Source organism: Electrophorus electricus, chromosome 11 (genome assembly GCF_041902795.1).
Source record: "Electrophorus electricus isolate QZ-2024a chromosome 11, ASM4190279v1, whole genome shotgun sequence".
Taxonomy (NCBI): Eukaryota; Metazoa; Chordata; class Actinopteri; order Gymnotiformes; family Gymnotidae; genus Electrophorus; species Electrophorus electricus.
Window position 1 is genome coordinate 993,211 of NC_137507.1, and position 12,627 is coordinate 1,005,837.

Genomic DNA, 12,627 nt, shown 5'->3' on the forward strand with positions numbered 1-12,627 from the left:
TGGAAAAGATTCCACTTATGGCCCGTCTGAAATTTTGGTTGGGTAAGAAAATGATTTATAGGTTACTGTGATGCAAGTCTGTCAGTGCTGAGAGCGCTCCTTCTGATGAACAATATCATTCATAGCAAACATCGGTCATGGAAGAGTTTTCTCAAGTTCTTGCAAAATGGTTTCTTCCTGTTGGTGATGAAGACACCTCTTCTTTGTGTAACCCCTAAAATTACAAATCACTTGGGAATGGAATCATGCCAAGCTCGATGACAGACAGGATTCAGTAATACTCATTATTGGTCTGATCTTTGACATATTGTGAAGATGAAGGCAGGAAGTGTGACAATAAGGATTAGATCCAAAGCACTGAAAATGTCTTTTTCATTGGCATTCATTATTAAAAGCGTAGTGTATGTACGATAAATCCATCATAGTTTCCAGTATATTAACAGAAAATTAATAAAAATGCTTCTTTTCAAGCAATGGTGGTTCAGTATGTATGATAAAGTCATCATAGTTTCCAGTATTCGAACGGAAAAAAAAGGGTAAAAAGAAAATGCTTTTTTTCAAGCATTAGTGTTTAATTATGCATGACAAAGCCATCATAGTTTCCAGAATGGCAACGGAAAATTGCACAAAATGCTTATTTTAATGCATTGGTGGTTCAGTGGTAGAATTCTTTCCTGCCACGCGGGAGACCCGGGTCCGGTTCCCGGCCAATGCATTCAATGACTCCTTTTGTTTTGGTAGTTGTTTAAAGCCTTTCCGTCACCTTTCAGAACCTTCACTCTAAAAATGCCTTTTGGCTTTCTTGACGTTTCAATTTTTCTTAGTGTTTGTGTAATTGTTTTTCTATGCATATGGAAAAGATTCCACTTATGGCCCGTCTGAAATTTTGGTTGGGTAAGAAAATGATTTATAGGTTACTGTGATGCAAGTCTGTCAGTGCTGAGAGCGCTCCTTCTGATGAACAATATCATTCATAGCAAACATCGGTCATGGAAGAGTTTTCTCAAGTTCTTGCAAAATGGTTTCTTCCTGTTGGTGATGAAGACACCTCTTCTTTGTGTAACCCCTAAAATTACAAATCACTTGGGAATGGAATCATGCCAAGCTCGATGACAGACAGGATTCAGTAATACTCATTATTGGTCTGATCTTTGACATATTGTGAAGATGAAGGCAGGAAGTGTGACAATAAGGATTAGATCCAAAGCACTGAAAATGTCTTTTTCATTGGCATTCATTATTAAAAGCGTAGTGTATGTACGATAAATCCATCATAGTTTCCAGTATATTAACAGAAAATTAATAAAAATGCTTCTTTTCAAGCAATGGTGGTTCAGTATGTATGATAAAGTCATCATAGTTTCCAGTATTCGAACGGAAAAAAAAGGGTAAAAAGAAAATGCTTTTTTTCAAGCATTAGTGTTTAATTATGCATGACAAAGCCATCATAGTTTCCAGAATGGCAACGGAAAATTGCACAAAATGCTTATTTTAATGCATTGGTGGTTCAGTGGTAGAATTCTTTCCTGCCACGCGGGAGACCCGGGTCCGGTTCCCGGCCAATGCATTCAATGACTCCTTTTGTTTTGGTAGTTGTTTAAAGCCTTTCCGTCACCTTTCAGAACCTTCACTCTAAAAATGCCTTTTGGCTTTCTTGACGTTTCAATTTTTCTTAGTGTTTGTGTAATTGTTTTTCTATGCATATGGAAAAGATTCCACTTATGGCCCGTCTGAAATTTTGGTTGGGTAAGAAAATGATTTATAGGTTACTGTGATGCAAGTCTCTCAGTGCTGAGAGCTCTCCTTCTGATGCACAATATCATTCATAGCAAACATCGGTCATGGAAGAGTTTTCTCAAGTTCTTACAAAATGGTTTCTTCCTGTTGGTGATGAAGACACCTCTTCTTTGTGTAACCCCTAAAATTACAAATTACTTGGGAATGGAATCGTGTCAAGCTCGATGACAGACAGGATTCAGTAATACTCATTATTGGTCTGATCTTTGACATATTGTGAAGATGTAGGCAGGAAGTGTGACAATAAGGATTAGATCCAAAGTACTGAAAATGTCTTTTTCATTGGCATTCATTATTAAAAGCGTAGTGTATGTACGATAAATCCATCATAGTTTCCAGTATATTAACAGAAAATTAATAAAAATGCTTCTTTTCAAGCAATGGTGGTTCAGTATGTATGATAAAGTCATCATAGTTTCCAGTAATCGAACGGAAAAAAAAGGGTAAAAAAAAATGCTTTTTTTCAAGCATTAGTGTTTAATTATGCATGACAAAGCCATCATAGTTTCCAGAATGGCAACGGAAAATTGCACAAAATGCTTGTTTTCATGCATTGGTGGTTCAGTGGTAGAATTCTCGCCTGCCACGCGGGAGACCCGGGTCCGATTCCCGGCCAATGCATTCAATGGCTTCTTTTGTTTTGGTAGTTGTTTAAAGCCTTTCCGTCACCTTTCAGAACCTTCACTCTAAAAATGCCTTTTGGCTTTCTTGACGTTTCAATTTTTCTTAGTGTTTGTGTAATTGTTTTTCTATGCATATGGAAAAGATTCCACTTATGGCCCGTCTGAAATTTTGGTTGGGTAAGAAAATGATTTATAGGTTACTGTGATGCAAGTCTGTCAGTGCTGAGAGCGCTCCTTCTGATGAACAATATCATTCATAGCAAACATCGGTCATGGAAGAGTTTTCTCAAGTTCTTGCAAAATGGTTTCTTCCTGTTGGTGATGAAGACACCTCTTCTTTGTGTAACCCCTAAAATTACAAATCACTTGGGAATGGAATCATGCCAAGCTCGATGACAGACAGGATTCAGTAATACTCATTATTGGTCTGATCTTTGACATATTGTGAAGATGAAGGCAGGAAGTGTGACAATAAGGATTAGATCCAAAGCACTGAAAATGTCTTTTTCATTGGCATTCATTATTAAAAGCGTAGTGTATGTACGATAAATCCATCATAGTTTCCAGTATATTAACAGAAAATTAATAAAAATGCTTCTTTTCAAGCAATGGTGGTTCAGTATGTATGATAAAGTCATCATAGTTTCCAGTATTCGAACGGAAAAAAAAGGGTAAAAAAAAAATGCTTTTTTTCAAGCATTAGTGTTTAATTATGCATGACAAAGCCATCATAGTTTCCAGAATGGCAACGGAAAATTGCACAAAATGCTTGTTTTCATGCATTGGTGGTTCAGTGGTAGAATTCTCGCCTGCCACGCGTGAGACCCGCGTCCGATTCCCGGCCAATGCATTTAATGGCTTCTTTTGTTTTGGTAGTTGTTTAAAGCCTTTCCGTCACCATTCAGAACCTTCACTCTAAAAATGCCTTTTGGCTTTCTTGACGTTTCAATTTTTCTTAATGTTTGTCTAATTGTTTTTCTATGCATATGGAAAAGATTCCACTTACGGCCCATCTGAAATTTTGGTTGGGTAAGAAAATGATTTATAGGTTACTGTGATGCAAGTCTCTCAGTGCTGAGAGCCCTCCTTCTGATGCACAATATCATTCATAGCAAACATCGGTCATGGAAGAGTTTTCTCAAGTTCTTGCAAAATGGTTTCTTCCTGTTGGTGATGAAGACACCTCTTCTTTGTGTAACCCCTAAAATTACAAATTACTTGGGAATGGAATCATGCCAAGCTCGATGACAGACAGGATTCAGTAATACTCGTTATTGGTCTGATCTTTGACATATTGTGAAGATGTAGGCAGGAAGTGTGACAATAAGGATTAGATCCAAAGTACTGAAAATGTCTTTTTCATTGGCATTCATTATTAAAAGCGTAGTGTATGTACGATAAATCCATCATAGTTTCCAGTATATTAACAGAAAATTAATAAAAATGCTTCTTTTCAAGCAATGGTGGTTCAGTATGTATGATAAAGTCATCATAGTTTCCAGTATTCGAACGGAAAAAAAAGGGTAAAAAAAAATGCTTTTTTTCAAGCATTAGTGTTTAATTATGCATGACAAAGCCATCATAGTTTCCAGAATGGCAACGGAAAATTGCACAAAATGCTTGTTTTCATGCATTGGTGGTTCAGTGGTAGAATTCTCGCCTGCCATGCGGGAGACCCGGGTCCGATTCCCGGCCAATGCATTCAATGGCTTCTTTTGTTTTGGTAGTTGTTTAAAGCCTTTCCGTCACCTTTCAGAACCTTCACTCTAAAAATGCCTTTTGGCTTTCTTGACGTTTCAATTTTTCTTAGTGTTTGTGTAATTGTTTTTCTATGCATATGGAAAAGATTCCACTTATGGCCCGTCTGAAATTTTGGTTGGGTAAGAAAATGATTTATAGGTTACTGTGATGCAAGTCTGTCAGTGCTGAGAGCCCTCCTTCTGATGAACAATATCATTCATAGCAAACATCGGTCATGGAAGAGTTTTCTCAAGTTCTTGCAAAATGGTTTCTTCCTGTTGGTGATGAATACACCTCTTCTTTGTGTAACCCCTAAAATTACAAATCACTTGGGAATGGAATCGTGCCAAGCTCGATGACAGACAGGATTCAGTAATACTCATTATTGGTCTGATCTTTGACATATTGTGAAGATGAAGGCAGGAAGTGTGACAATAAGGATTAGATCCAAAGCACTGAAAATGTCTTTTTCATTGGCATTCATTATTAAAAGCGTAGTGTATGTACGATAAATCCATCATAGTTTCCAGTATATTAACAGAAAATTAATAAAAATGCTTCTTTTCAAGCAATGGTGGTTCAGTATGTATGATAAAGTCATCATAGTTTCCAGTATTCGAACGGAAAAAAAAGGGTAAAAAAAAAATGCTTTTTTTCAAGCATTAGTGTTTAATTATGCATGACAAAGCCATCATAGTTTCCAGAATGGCAACGGAAAATTGCACAAAATGCTTGTTTTCATGCATTGGTGGTTCAGTGGTAGAATTCTCGCCTGCCACGCGGGAGACCCGGGTCCGATTCCCGGCCAATGCATTTAATGGCTTCTTTTGTTTTGGTAGTTGTTTAAAGCCTTTCCGTCACCATTCAGAACCTTCACTCTAAAAATGCCTTTTGGCTTTCTTGACGTTTCAATTTTTCTTAATGTTTGTCTAATTGTTTTTCTATGCATATGGAAAAGATTCCACTTACGGCCCATCTGAAATTTTGGTTGGGTAAGAAAATGATTTATAGGTTACTGTGATGCAAGTCTCTCAGTGCTGAGAGCCCTCCTTCTGATGCACAATATCATTCATAGCAAACATCGGTCATGGAAGAGTTTTCTCAAGTTCTTGCAAAATGGTTTCTTCCTGTTGGTGATGAAGACACCTCTTCTTTGTGTAACCCCTAAAATTACAAATTACTTGGGAATGGAATCATGCCAAGCTCGATGACAGACAGGATTCAGTAATACTCGTTATTGGTCTGATCTTTGACATATTGTGAAGATGTAGGCAGGAAGTGTGACAATAAGGATTAGATCCAAAGTACTGAAAATGTCTTTTTCATTGGCATTCATTATTAAAAGCGTAGTGTATGTACGATAAATCCATCATAGTTTCCAGTATATTAACAGAAAATTAATAAAAATGCTTCTTTTCAAGCAATGGTGGTTCAGTATGTATGATAAAGTCATCATAGTTTCCAGTATTCGAACGGAAAAAAAAGGGTAAAAAAAAATGCTTTTTTTCAAGCATTAGTGTTTAATTATGCATGACAAAGCCATCATAGTTTCCAGAATGGCAACGGAAAATTGCACAAAATGCTTGTTTTCATGCATTGGTGGTTCAGTGGTAGAATTCTCGCCTGCCATGCGGGAGACCCGGGTCCGATTCCCGGCCAATGCATTCAATGGCTTCTTTTGTTTTGGTAGTTGTTTAAAGCCTTTCCGTCACCTTTCAGAACCTTCACTCTAAAAATGCCTTTTGGCTTTCTTGACGTTTCAATTTTTCTTAGTGTTTGTGTAATTGTTTTTCTATGCATATGGAAAAGATTCCACTTATGGCCCGTCTGAAATTTTGGTTGGGTAAGAAAATGATTTATAGGTTACTGTGATGCAAGTCTGTCAGTGCTGAGAGCCCTCCTTCTGATGAACAATATCATTCATAGCAAACATCGGTCATGGAAGAGTTTTCTCAAGTTCTTGCAAAATGGTTTCTTCCTGTTGGTGATGAAGACACCTCTTCTTTGTGTAACCCCTAAAATTACAAAGCACTAGGGAATGGAATCGTGCCAAGCTCGATGACAGACAGGATTCAGTAATACTCATTATTGGTCTGATCTTTGACATATTGTGAAGATGAAGGCAAGAAGTGTGACAATAAGTATTAGATCCAAAGCACTGAAAATGTCTTTTTCATTGGCATTCATTATTAAAAGCGTAGTGTATGTACGATAAATCCATCATAGTTTCCAGCATATTAACAGAAAATTAATATAAATGCTTCTTTTCAAGCAATGGTGGTTCAGTATGTATGATAAAGTCATCATAGTTTCCAGTATTCGAACGGAAAAAAAAGGGTAAAAAAAAATGCTTTTTTTCAAGCATTAGTGTTTAATTATGCATGACAAAGCCATCATAGTTTCCAGAATGGCAACGGAAAATTGCACAAAATGCTTGTTTTCATGCATTGGTGGTTCAGTGGTAGAATTCTCGCCTGCCACGCAGGAGGCCTGGGTCCGATTCCCGGCCAATGCATTCAATGACTCCTTTTGTTTTGGTAGTTGTTTAAAGCCTTTCCGTCACCTTTCAGAACCTTCACTCTAAAAATGCCTTTTGGCTTTCTTGACGTTCCAATTTTTCTTAGTGTTTGTGTAATTGTTTTTCTATGCATATGGAAAAGATTCCACTTATGGCCCATCTGAAATTTTGGTTGGGTAAGAAAATGATTTATAGGTTACTGTGATGCAAGTCTCTCAGTGCTGAGAGCTCTCCTTCTGATGCACAATATCATTCATAGCAAACATCGGTCATGGAAGAGTTTTCTCAAGTTCTTACAAAATGGTTTCTTCCTGTTGGTGATGAAGACACCTCTTCTTTGTGTAACCCCTAAAATTACAAATTACTTGGGAATGGAATCGTGTCAAGCTCGATGACAGACAGGATTCAGTAATACTCATTATTGGTCTGATCTTTGACATATTGTGAAGATGTAGGCAGGAAGTGTGACAATAAGGATTAGATCCAAAGTACTGAAAATGTCTTTTTCATTGGCATTCATTATTAAAAGCGTAGTGTATGTACGATAAATCCATCATAGTTTCCAGTATATTAACAGAAAATTAATAAAAATGCTTCTTTTCAAGCAATGGTGGTTCAGTATGTATGATAAAGTCATCATAGTTTCCAGTAATCGAACGGAAAAAAAAGGGTAAAAAAAAATGCTTTTTTTCAAGCATTAGTGTTTAATTATGCATGACAAAGCCATCATAGTTTCCAGAATGGCAACGGAAAATTGCACAAAATGCTTGTTTTCATGCATTGGTGGTTCAGTGGTAGAATTCTCGCCTGCCACGCGGGAGACCCGGGTCCGATTCCCGGCCAATGCATTCAATGGCTTCTTTTGTTTTGGTAGTTGTTTAAAGCCTTTCCGTCACCTTTCAGAACCTTCACTCTAAAAATGCCTTTTGGCTTTCTTGACGTTTCAATTTTTCTTAGTGTTTGTGTAATTGTTTTTCTATGCATATGGAAAAGATTCCACTTATGGCCCGTCTGAAATTTTGGTTGGGTAAGAAAATGATTTATAGGTTACTGTGATGCAAGTCTGTCAGTGCTGAGAGCGCTCCTTCTGATGAACAATATCATTCATAGCAAACATCGGTCATGGAAGAGTTTTCTCAAGTTCTTGCAAAATGGTTTCTTCCTGTTGGTGATGAAGACACCTCTTCTTTGTGTAACCCCTAAAATTACAAATCACTTGGGAATGGAATCATGCCAAGCTCGATGACAGACAGGATTCAGTAATACTCATTATTGGTCTGATCTTTGACATATTGTGAAGATGAAGGCAGGAAGTGTGACAATAAGGATTAGATCCAAAGCACTGAAAATGTCTTTTTCATTGGCATTCATTATTAAAAGCGTAGTGTATGTACGATAAATCCATCATAGTTTCCAGTATATTAACAGAAAATTAATAAAAATGCTTCTTTTCAAGCAATGGTGGTTCAGTATGTATGATAAAGTCATCATAGTTTCCAGTATTCGAACGGAAAAAAAAGGGTAAAAAAAAAATGCTTTTTTTCAAGCATTAGTGTTTAATTATGCATGACAAAGCCATCATAGTTTCCAGAATGGCAACGGAAAATTGCACAAAATGCTTGTTTTCATGCATTGGTGGTTCAGTGGTAGAATTCTCGCCTGCCACGCGTGAGACCCGCGTCCGATTCCCGGCCAATGCATTTAATGGCTTCTTTTGTTTTGGTAGTTGTTTAAAGCCTTTCCGTCACCATTCAGAACCTTCACTCTAAAAATGCCTTTTGGCTTTCTTGACGTTTCAATTTTTCTTAATGTTTGTCTAATTGTTTTTCTATGCATATGGAAAAGATTCCACTTACGGCCCATCTGAAATTTTGGTTGGGTAAGAAAATGATTTATAGGTTACTGTGATGCAAGTCTCTCAGTGCTGAGAGCCCTCCTTCTGATGCACAATATCATTCATAGCAAACATCGGTCATGGAAGAGTTTTCTCAAGTTCTTGCAAAATGGTTTCTTCCTGTTGGTGATGAAGACACCTCTTCTTTGTGTAACCCCTAAAATTACAAATTACTTGGGAATGGAATCATGCCAAGCTCGATGACAGACAGGATTCAGTAATACTCGTTATTGGTCTGATCTTTGACATATTGTGAAGATGTAGGCAGGAAGTGTGACAATAAGGATTAGATCCAAAGTACTGAAAATGTCTTTTTCATTGGCATTCATTATTAAAAGCGTAGTGTATGTACGATAAATCCATCATAGTTTCCAGTATATTAACAGAAAATTAATAAAAATGCTTCTTTTCAAGCAATGGTGGTTCAGTATGTATGATAAAGTCATCATAGTTTCCAGTATTCGAACGGAAAAAAAAGGGTAAAAAAAAATGCTTTTTTTCAAGCATTAGTGTTTAATTATGCATGACAAAGCCATCATAGTTTCCAGAATGGCAACGGAAAATTGCACAAAATGCTTGTTTTCATGCATTGGTGGTTCAGTGGTAGAATTCTCGCCTGCCATGCGGGAGACCCGGGTCCGATTCCCGGCCAATGCATTCAATGGCTTCTTTTGTTTTGGTAGTTGTTTAAAGCCTTTCCGTCACCTTTCAGAACCTTCACTCTAAAAATGCCTTTTGGCTTTCTTGACGTTTCAATTTTTCTTAGTGTTTGTGTAATTGTTTTTCTATGCATATGGAAAAGATTCCACTTATGGCCCGTCTGAAATTTTGGTTGGGTAAGAAAATGATTTATAGGTTACTGTGATGCAAGTCTGTCAGTGCTGAGAGCCCTCCTTCTGATGAACAATATCATTCATAGCAAACATCGGTCATGGAAGAGTTTTCTCAAGTTCTTGCAAAATGGTTTCTTCCTGTTGGTGATGAAGACACCTCTTCTTTGTGTAACCCCTAAAATTACAAAGCACTAGGGAATGGAATCGTGCCAAGCTCGATGACAGACAGGATTCAGTAATACTCATTATTGGTCTGATCTTTGACATATTGTGAAGATGAAGGCAAGAAGTGTGACAATAAGTATTAGATCCAAAGCACTGAAAATGTCTTTTTCATTGGCATTCATTATTAAAAGCGTAGTGTATGTACGATAAATCCATCATAGTTTCCAGCATATTAACAGAAAATTAATATAAATGCTTCTTTTCAAGCAATGGTGGTTCAGTATGTATGATAAAGTCATCATAGTTTCCAGTATTCGAACGGAAAAAAAAGGGTAAAAAAAAATGCTTTTTTTCAAGCATTAGTGTTTAATTATGCATGACAAAGCCATCATAGTTTCCAGAATGGCAACGGAAAATTGCACAAAATGCTTGTTTTCATGCATTGGTGGTTCAGTGGTAGAATTCTCGCCTGCCACGCAGGAGGCCTGGGTCCGATTCCCGGCCAATGCATTCAATGACTCCTTTTGTTTTGGTAGTTGTTTAAAGCCTTTCCGTCACCTTTCAGAACCTTCACTCTAAAAATGCCTTTTGGCTTTCTTGACGTTCCAATTTTTCTTAGTGTTTGTGTAATTGTTTTTCTATGCATATGGAAAAGATTCCACTTATGGCCCATCTGAAATTTTGGTTGGGTAAGAAAATGATTTATAGGTTACTGTGATGCAAGTCTCTCAGTGCTGAGAGCTCTCCTTCTGATGCACAATATCATTCATAGCAAACATCGGTCATGGAAGAGTTTTCTCAAGTTCTTACAAAATGGTTTCTTCCTGTTGGTGATGAAGACACCTCTTCTTTGTGTAACCCCTAAAATTACAAATTACTTGGGAATGGAATCGTGTCAAGCTCGATGACAGACAGGATTCAGTAATACTCATTATTGGTCTGATCTTTGACATATTGTGAAGATGTAGGCAGGAAGTGTGACAATAAGGATTAGATCCAAAGTACTGAAAATGTCTTTTTCATTGGCATTCATTATTAAAAGCGTAGTGTATGTACGATAAATCCATCATAGTTTCCAGTATATTAACAGAAAATTAATAAAAATGCTTCTTTTCAAGCAATGGTGGTTCAGTATGTATGATAAAGTCATCATAGTTTCCAGTAATCGAACGGAAAAAAAAGGGTAAAAAAAAATGCTTTTTTTCAAGCATTAGTGTTTAATTATGCATGACAAAGCCATCATAGTTTCCAGAATGGCAACGGAAAATTGCACAAAATGCTTGTTTTCATGCATTGGTGGTTCAGTGGTAGAATTCTCGCCTGCCACGCGGGAGACCCGGGTCCGATTCCCGGCCAATGGCTTCTTTTGTTTTGGTAGTTGTTTAAAGCCTTTCCGTCACCTTTCAGAACCTTCACTCTAAAAATGCCTTTTGGCTTTCTTGACGTTTCAATTTTTCTTAGTGTTTGTGTAATTGTTTTTCTATGCATATGGAAAAGATTCCACTTATGGCCCGTCTGAAATTTTGGTTGGGTAAGAAAATGATTTATAGGTTACTGTGATGCAAGTCTGTCAGTGCTGAGAGCGCTCCTTCTGATGAACAATATCATTCATAGCAAACATCGGTCATGGAAGAGTTTTCTCAAGTTCTTGCAAAATGGTTTCTTCCTGTTGGTGATGAAGACACCTCTTCTTTGTGTAACCCCTAAAATTACAAATCACTTGGGAATGGAATCATGCCAAGCTCGATGACAGACAGGATTCAGTAATACTCATTATTGGTCTGATCTTTGACATATTGTGAAGATGAAGGCAGGAAGTGTGACAATAAGGATTAGATCCAAAGCACTGAAAATGTCTTTTTCATTGGCATTCATTATTAAAAGCGTAGTGTATGTACGATAAATCCATCATAGTTTCCAGTATATTAACAGAAAATTAATAAAAATGCTTCTTTTCAAGCAATGGTGGTTCAGTATGTATGATAAAGTCATCATAGTTTCCAGTATTCGAACGGAAAAAAAAGGGTAAAAAAAAAATGCTTTTTTTCAAGCATTAGTGTTTAATTATGCATGACAAAGCCATCATAGTTTCCAGAATGGCAACGGAAAATTGCACAAAATGCTTGTTTTCATGCATTGGTGGTTCAGTGGTAGAATTCTCGCCTGCCACGCGTGAGACCCGCGTCCGATTCCCGGCCAATGCATTTAATGGCTTCTTTTGTTTTGGTAGTTGTTTAAAGCCTTTCCGTCACCATTCAGAACCTTCACTCTAAAAATGCCTTTTGGCTTTCTTGACGTTTCAATTTTTCTTAATGTTTGTCTAATTGTTTTTCTATGCATATGGAAAAGATTCCACTTACGGCCCATCTGAAATTTTGGTTGGGTAAGAAAATGATTTATAGGTTACTGTGATGCAAGTCTCTCAGTGCTGAGAGCCCTCCTTCTGATGCACAATATCATTCATAGCAAACATCGGTCATGGAAGAGTTTTCTCAAGTTCTTGCAAAATGGTTTCTTCCTGTTGGTGATGAAGACACCTCTTCTTTGTGTAACCCCTAAAATTACAAATTACTTGGGAATGGAATCATGCCAAGCTCGATGACAGACAGGATTCAGTAATACTCGTTATTGGTCTGATCTTTGACATATTGTGAAGATGTAGGCAGGAAGTGTGACAATAAGGATTAGATCCAAAGTACTGAAAATGTCTTTTTCATTGGCATTCATTATTAAAAGCGTAGTGTATGTACGATAAATCCATCATAGTTTCCAGTATATTAACAGAAAATTAATAAAAATGCTTCTTTTCAAGCAATGGTGGTTCAGTATGTATGATAAAGTCATCATAGTTTCCAGTATTCGAACGGAAAAAAAAGGGTAAAAAAAAATGCTTTTTTTCAAGCATTAGTGTTTAATTATGCATGACAAAGCCATCATAGTTTCCAGAATGGCAACGGAAAATTGCACAAAATGCTTGTTTTCATGCATTGGTGGTTCAGTGGTAGAATTCTCGCCTGCCACGCGGGAGGCCCGGGTCCGATTCCCGGCCAATGCATT

The 12,627-nt window shown here is 37.2% G+C and overlaps 13 non-coding genes across 13 annotated transcripts; all 13 read left to right on the top strand.

Moving 5' to 3' along the window:
• The first annotated feature begins 2,347 nt into the window (after nt 1-2,347).
• Nucleotides 2,348-2,418, top strand: trnag-gcc (transfer RNA glycine (anticodon GCC)). Its single transcript has one exon. It is a non-coding gene; the product is annotated as a tRNA-Gly (tRNA).
• Nucleotides 2,419-3,199: 781 nt separating this feature from the next.
• On the top strand, nt 3,200-3,270 carry trnag-gcc (transfer RNA glycine (anticodon GCC)). The gene has a single exon. It is a non-coding gene; the product is annotated as a tRNA-Gly (tRNA).
• A 780-nt stretch (nt 3,271-4,050) lies between these two features.
• Nucleotides 4,051-4,121, top strand: trnag-gcc (transfer RNA glycine (anticodon GCC)). Its single transcript has one exon. It is a non-coding gene; the product is annotated as a tRNA-Gly (tRNA).
• A 781-nt stretch (nt 4,122-4,902) lies between these two features.
• Nucleotides 4,903-4,973, top strand: trnag-gcc (transfer RNA glycine (anticodon GCC)). Its single transcript has one exon. It is a non-coding gene; the product is annotated as a tRNA-Gly (tRNA).
• Nucleotides 4,974-5,753: 780 nt separating this feature from the next.
• On the top strand, nt 5,754-5,824 carry trnag-gcc (transfer RNA glycine (anticodon GCC)). Its single transcript has one exon. It is a non-coding gene; the product is annotated as a tRNA-Gly (tRNA).
• Nucleotides 5,825-6,604: 780 nt separating this feature from the next.
• trnag-gcc (transfer RNA glycine (anticodon GCC)) lies at nt 6,605-6,675 on the top strand. The gene has a single exon. It is a non-coding gene; the product is annotated as a tRNA-Gly (tRNA).
• Nucleotides 6,676-7,455: 780 nt separating this feature from the next.
• trnag-gcc (transfer RNA glycine (anticodon GCC)) lies at nt 7,456-7,526 on the top strand. Its single transcript has one exon. It is a non-coding gene; the product is annotated as a tRNA-Gly (tRNA).
• Nucleotides 7,527-8,307: 781 nt separating this feature from the next.
• trnag-gcc (transfer RNA glycine (anticodon GCC)) lies at nt 8,308-8,378 on the top strand. The gene has a single exon. It is a non-coding gene; the product is annotated as a tRNA-Gly (tRNA).
• A 780-nt stretch (nt 8,379-9,158) lies between these two features.
• On the top strand, nt 9,159-9,229 carry trnag-gcc (transfer RNA glycine (anticodon GCC)). Its single transcript has one exon. It is a non-coding gene; the product is annotated as a tRNA-Gly (tRNA).
• Nucleotides 9,230-10,009: 780 nt separating this feature from the next.
• On the top strand, nt 10,010-10,080 carry trnag-gcc (transfer RNA glycine (anticodon GCC)). Its single transcript has one exon. It is a non-coding gene; the product is annotated as a tRNA-Gly (tRNA).
• A 780-nt stretch (nt 10,081-10,860) lies between these two features.
• trnag-gcc (transfer RNA glycine (anticodon GCC)) lies at nt 10,861-10,932 on the top strand. The gene has a single exon. It is a non-coding gene; the product is annotated as a tRNA-Gly (tRNA).
• A 771-nt stretch (nt 10,933-11,703) lies between these two features.
• On the top strand, nt 11,704-11,774 carry trnag-gcc (transfer RNA glycine (anticodon GCC)). Its single transcript has one exon. It is a non-coding gene; the product is annotated as a tRNA-Gly (tRNA).
• Nucleotides 11,775-12,554: 780 nt separating this feature from the next.
• On the top strand, nt 12,555-12,625 carry trnag-gcc (transfer RNA glycine (anticodon GCC)). Its single transcript has one exon. It is a non-coding gene; the product is annotated as a tRNA-Gly (tRNA).
• The last annotated feature ends 2 nt before the right edge of the window (nt 12,626-12,627 follow it).